The sequence below is a fragment of the Cotesia glomerata genome, linkage group LG6 (assembly GCF_020080835.1).
Source record: "Cotesia glomerata isolate CgM1 linkage group LG6, MPM_Cglom_v2.3, whole genome shotgun sequence".
NCBI lineage: Eukaryota > Metazoa > Arthropoda > Insecta > Hymenoptera > Braconidae > Cotesia > Cotesia glomerata.
The window spans coordinates 14,610,788-14,616,962 of NC_058163.1; positions in this window are offsets into that span (position 1 = coordinate 14,610,788).

Consider the following 6,175-nt stretch of genomic DNA (forward strand, 5'->3'; position numbering starts at 1 on the left):
TAAAAATTATAATCGGCTTAAGTTATAAATAATTATTAAATATTCTATGCTTTACAATTTTGCTTAAAACTAACTGACAAACTAAAATATTGGGAATTTCCCTATCTCTAGGAAAACCCAGCTCGATATTATCTCCGACGAGGCCAACCTGACGATCACACGTCCTCGGGTGCATATCTAAATATTTTATTACAAGCCATGTCATGTTTTTTTTTTTTTTTTTGAAGTTATAACTTTTCTTTGTTCAGAGGCTAATTCAAGTGACAAAAACTTTCGATTATCAAATCAAATAAAATTAGTTTTCTTGAGGATGCCTTTTCAAAATTTCTATGATTGTCTATTCCAGCGATAACATGCAAGCTATATTCACTACCACCCCAGGTATAGACCCTTAGCACTCCCAATGGTCTGCAACTGTATACTTCATACAGCAAAACTGTGTACCCACATAGTAATCCAACTATGTACACCTCAAGCCCCCGCCACATTGTCAACCACGTATGACACATGTAGTGCAGCTTACAACATCTCTGGCCCCCGCCATCTCACCAGCTGGCCTTCGCGCCCTGACAATTTTGATAAACAAAATTGATTCAAACTACCCTGAGTTTGCAGTTGCGACTACAGACTACCCTAGCCAAATCACTCTAGATTTGCTTGTTGTTATGCTTCCATCTAGTGGATGTTATTTTTATTTATTGAAAACTTTACTTACTGTAGTTCTTTCGCCCGGGAGTATTAAAATAATCGGTTTCAGCGCAGGAAAGGAATCATTTTAAATAAAAGAATTCTATTTAGACGTTATTTAATTTTGATCAAAATTATTTAGTTAGTTTCAATTTATTATTCAAGTTGACAAAATATTAAAAAGCTTCAAAATATAAAATTGAGGTTTACAATGACGTGATCTTAGCAATCTAAGCTCTCGGTGAGAAGTGTCGTTACATAGTTTTTCCGAAGAGCTTCAAACTCCGTTCTTCTCCCACCATAACTTCCATACATACATCCACTCTAAGGAATACATAAGCACAGACATTTTCTAATACATATAAATGATCCTCATATACTAACATGTATTTTCTCTATATCTATATATATTTATTTCAGCCTATCGGCCTGAAAGTTAGACTTCACAAACATACACTTTTAGCAATACAGTTATTATGTTTATTTAACTATTTTTATTAATTCAACAGACCCTTTTTAAAATATATTTATAATGAAAATTAACTTATAATTAACTTGAAATTAAATTACAATAAAAATTATAATAAACTATAACATGAAAATATATATATTATATTGTTTATAATATGTTGGATTAATTTTTGAGTTTGACTAATTAATAACTTGAATTAAATATTATTTCTATTATTTTACAATCGGATTTTCTAATAAAATTATAAGTCAATTTAATCATTATCATGTATAAAAGAATAGACATTATCGTTTAATTATAAATTAAATAATAATCAAATAATGATTCAATAATAAATTAATAGTAAATTAATTAAATAATAATTATTAATTATAAATTAAATACAAGATTATAATTATTAATTATTTTAACTTAATTTTGCTTAACTACAATATTGTATAAAGTTAGATTTTAACAGTAAATGTTATTTAACAATCTTATTTTTGTTTAGTTACATATGGTTTTGTATTATTCTTTGTTACTTTAGAACAAGAGTCTATTGAATTTCACACGTGTCTTTTACGACTTTTCCTCATAGGGTTTTAAATCCCATGTGGCGAGAAATAGTCCTTGAATTATTCAAGTACTTTTTATGGGTTCTGAGAATTCGGTTACAATGTCCTTTTGTACCGAAATATGTTTTTTTATTTTATTTTGTAAATAAAACAGAGTTAAATAAAAGATGTTCATTACAACTAGTAAGAGTAAAAGCATTAAATAAATGATTTGAATAATTACTTCGAATATAAAATTTAACTAATTTTAATCATTTAATATTTATTAATTTGAATATTTCATTTGAATTCGCGCTCTCATAATAGATAGCTCTCTAATAACAAGTAGCGTCACCTGCTGGATGCACTAGGTGCATTACATTGTACGACCTACAGCTTGGAGCAAATGGTGCGACCTCACATCTACCATCAGTGCCTAGTCTTTCCCAGGTGGTTTCTGACTCTGTCTCAGAGTCCTTCTGAGAAACTTCATGCTCATCGCTTTCATGATCATCTAATAAATTCAATTCAATAGGAATATGGAATTCAGGCATTTTTCTTAAGTTTTCATGACAATATTTATATGTTCTATTACCCGTTAAAGACTTCAAGGTATAACAATTACCGTCGAGAATTTCGATCACCACGAATGGACCTCTGAACTTCGGATCAAGCTTTGTTTGGTGTCTTTCTTCATTTTTAATTAATACAAATCTCCCACTTTAAATGGAACTATCTTTGCTTTATTCTTATCAAATCTAAACTTAATCATATTTTTCATTAACTTCTATGTTATTAATCGCTTTTTGTCGTACGTCAGAGATATCAATTTCTTTATCGTCTTTATCGATCAACTATCATATCAAAAGGTCTAACTACTCTGCCAATTAGCAATTCTAACGGACTAGCTTTAGTAACTCGATTAGTAGTAAAATTAATTGCTAATTGAATTTCGTTTACAACTGCTTGCCAAGAGTTTCGACTCGTTTCGGCTGCAGTAAACATACTTTTTAAGGTACTCATTATGCATTCTACCTGGCCATTAGCCTGACTTGAACCCATAGCTACAAGATGTAATTTTGAGTTTTATGAGGTGCAATACTCTTGAAATTCTTTACTTGTGAAACATCTACTTTGATCTGCAGTTATACGGGTCGGTGGGCCAAACAATGATATAGCATTTTTCAGAGACTTAATAGTATTGAAACTATCTATTTTTCGAGTATGACATAATAAAACAAATTTGGTCCTTACTGTCTGTCGATATCTTTAACTGTATACTTTTTACTTCTATCCTGTGACCTCGGCTACGTTTGGTGACCATTGTCACTCCGGACTCAAGCCCATCGCCATAACCATAAAAATTATAATCGACTTAAGTTATAAATAATTATTAAATATTCTATGCGTTACAATTTTGCTTAAAACTAACAGACAAACTAAAATATCGGGAATTTCCCTATTTCTAGGAAAACCCAGCTCGATATTATCTCCGACATATATATATATATATATATATATATATATATATATATATATATATATATATATATATATATATATATATATATATATATATATATATATTAGGGTGGTCGTTAAAATTTAAATTTTTTCCGACGCCCAAAAAAATCCTTCCTTTTGACGAAAAACTACGCGAAAAATTTTGCTTTTCGATTTTAAACAAAAAGAACACGTGCCTTCGGTCAATTGAAGTTCATTTTTCGATAAAATGATAGTTTTTTAAAATATTTGTCCCAGTTTTTAAATTTGGGCAAAAAATCATCAAAACAGGCTTGTAGGAAATTAAATTTTCTACAAAAGATTTTTTTCGGTTTTAGATAAAGTTCATATACATCGAGATAATCTTATTAGTTTACTTATAAACTCTATTAAGTCAGTCATTTTTGCACTAAAAACTTTATATTTTCGGAAATATGAAGAATTCTCTCAAAATATCTTGAATTTTAGATATTTTCTTTATATTTTGACATGGGTAAATGATTTTCAATTTAATGATTTTTAACCCGTCAGCACTCACGTTATAAGCATTTTGCTCACACAACAACATCCGACTTATAGAGCGGCGCTGTAGTGCAAGTGAGACACTAAAATTCACGTGAGTTCTGACGGGTTAAAATGAAATCTCTATCGGTAAGTTATCTACAACTAATCTTGTTCATATTTCCATTTGGGAGAGTAGAGCGCCTCTATGTAAGGTCTAGACTATTAAATTGCTCTAAATCTATAAATTAAGATTAAATAATGCTGTAAAGCGGGAAAGAAGAGGAGTTAAGATAATTATTACGTGAAGCGTTCCATATTCACGTAATAGGATAATTGGGAGGAAGGGATTGAGACAGGGATTGGAAAAGACCTTCTTAACCTAAGTTCATAGAATATGCGAGAAAAAATTCGGATAGCTCGGACTGGGACTCGAACCCAGAACCGTCCGAAGACATGTCGACTATTCTCCCACGCAAAATCGTGAGGCGTTCCACATTTTTAAAATTAATTTTAAAAATAAGATAATGCTGTGAAGCGGGAAAGAATAGAAATTACGGTAATTATAAAGTTAAGCGTTCCACATTCACGTAACAGGATAGTTGAGAGGAAAGGATTGAGAAAGAATTGGAAAGAACCTTCTTAATAAGAGCTTATAGAATATGCAAGAAAAAATTTGGATAGCTCGGACTGGGATTTGAACCCAGAACCTTCCGAAGACATGTCAGCTACTTTACCATTTGAGTTACCCGGTCTATACCAAATTTCCTTTTTGCTTATTCTATATACATTAAGCCACATCGTCCATCTTACGTTCCACATTTTTAAAATTAAATAATGCTCTGAAGCTGGAAAGAATGGGAGTTACGGTAATTATTACGTGAAGCGTTCCACATTCACGTAACAGGATAATTCGGAGGAAGGTATTGAGATAGGAATTGGAAAGGACTTTCTTACTGTGAGTTTATAGAATATGCAAGAAAAAATTGTTTATGTTTTCAGAAAAATAAAGTTTTTAGTACTAAAACGACTGACTCAATAGAGTTTATAAGTTACTAATAAGATTATCTCGATGGATATGAACTTCATCTAAAACCAAAAGAAACTCTTTTGTAGAAAATTTAATTTCCTACAAGCCTGTTTTGATGATTTTTTGTCCAAATTTAAATACTGTGCCAATTTTTTTGGGTGACCTGATCCGGCCCTGTCGACGCCAGTGCCGGAAAAGGCATCACAATATATATATATATATATATATATATATATATATATATATATATATATATATATATATAAGAAATCTTTCAAGGATCAACAATAAATTTTTTTTTCTAAACAAGTTAGTATTGTCTCTGCTTAGCACATACTTTACTCTCGCTCTCTCTGTCTCTCTCTAACACATTGCAACATAGATATCGTGATGGCGACCCCAGGAACCCAACACTGTCTCAAGATTCATTTTTGTATTATATGTATTATTTAATTTGTTTATTTAGTTAACTTTATTTAAGGTGTGTTTTATTATTTTTGTTATTCGTGTGACGTACCCGGCGACTTGGGTATGTTATGCCGGCTGAGCCGGCGCAGGAGGGCATTAAAGAGCCGAAATTTATTGTTTATTTATATCTTTTGTTATTGTTTTTTTTAATGGTTAACTAAAGACCATATATATGTATGAACCTATATGAAATTTGGAATTTTGCCGATAAAATCCGACGAAGGAAAATTATTTTGCCCCGCGCATATCGTTTTTTTGGGCATAACGAGGATTGTTTATTACAATTATTGTTAAGTATTTATTATTTATGTTAAATTTTGGTATGCGCTAAATGTCCGCCAGAATAAGCTCGAATTTTGGAGAATCCAAAATCGTAAGAATTGGCCTGGAGAACGCCGTGTAAATTATTTTAGTGCGCCGTAGGATGGCCGTAAAAACGCCAAAATTATTATAAGTCCCGGGCAAAAATTAGTGAGGGAAATAATTTTGTGCAAAATCAATTATTGAAAACGAAATTTCGAAATTAAAAACTTAGAATTAATTGACGTTTTTCGAGCTTCCAAACCTGGCGATAGGTGTCTAAAACGATCCTTCCGTTTCGTTGCAAGTGACTTTTTGGAAAAATGATAAAGTCCCAAATTTGTCGCGGAAAAGGACATCCAGTACCACTGAGACGATTTTCCCTGTGGAGGCTATCCAGAAGGGAAAAACGCTAAGGAACTCAAGTTACCCAGAGTACGACTGTACCAAGGTAAGTGGGGCTCTTCTCTTAAGGGTATTACGGACTCCCCGTACTCCGACCTTCTGTCAGGGTGCGGCAGGTGATCATAGTCGAGTAGGAGGGATCGAGCTGGAGGCTATCCTCTCGATCCTTGGGGACGGCGATTAGGAGGTCGAGGAAGTCGGCTAGATACCTCGACTTCGGGGACCTGGGTGGCAGCACCGCGGGAGAAGGGAGTTGGAGACTATCCTCTCGTTTCT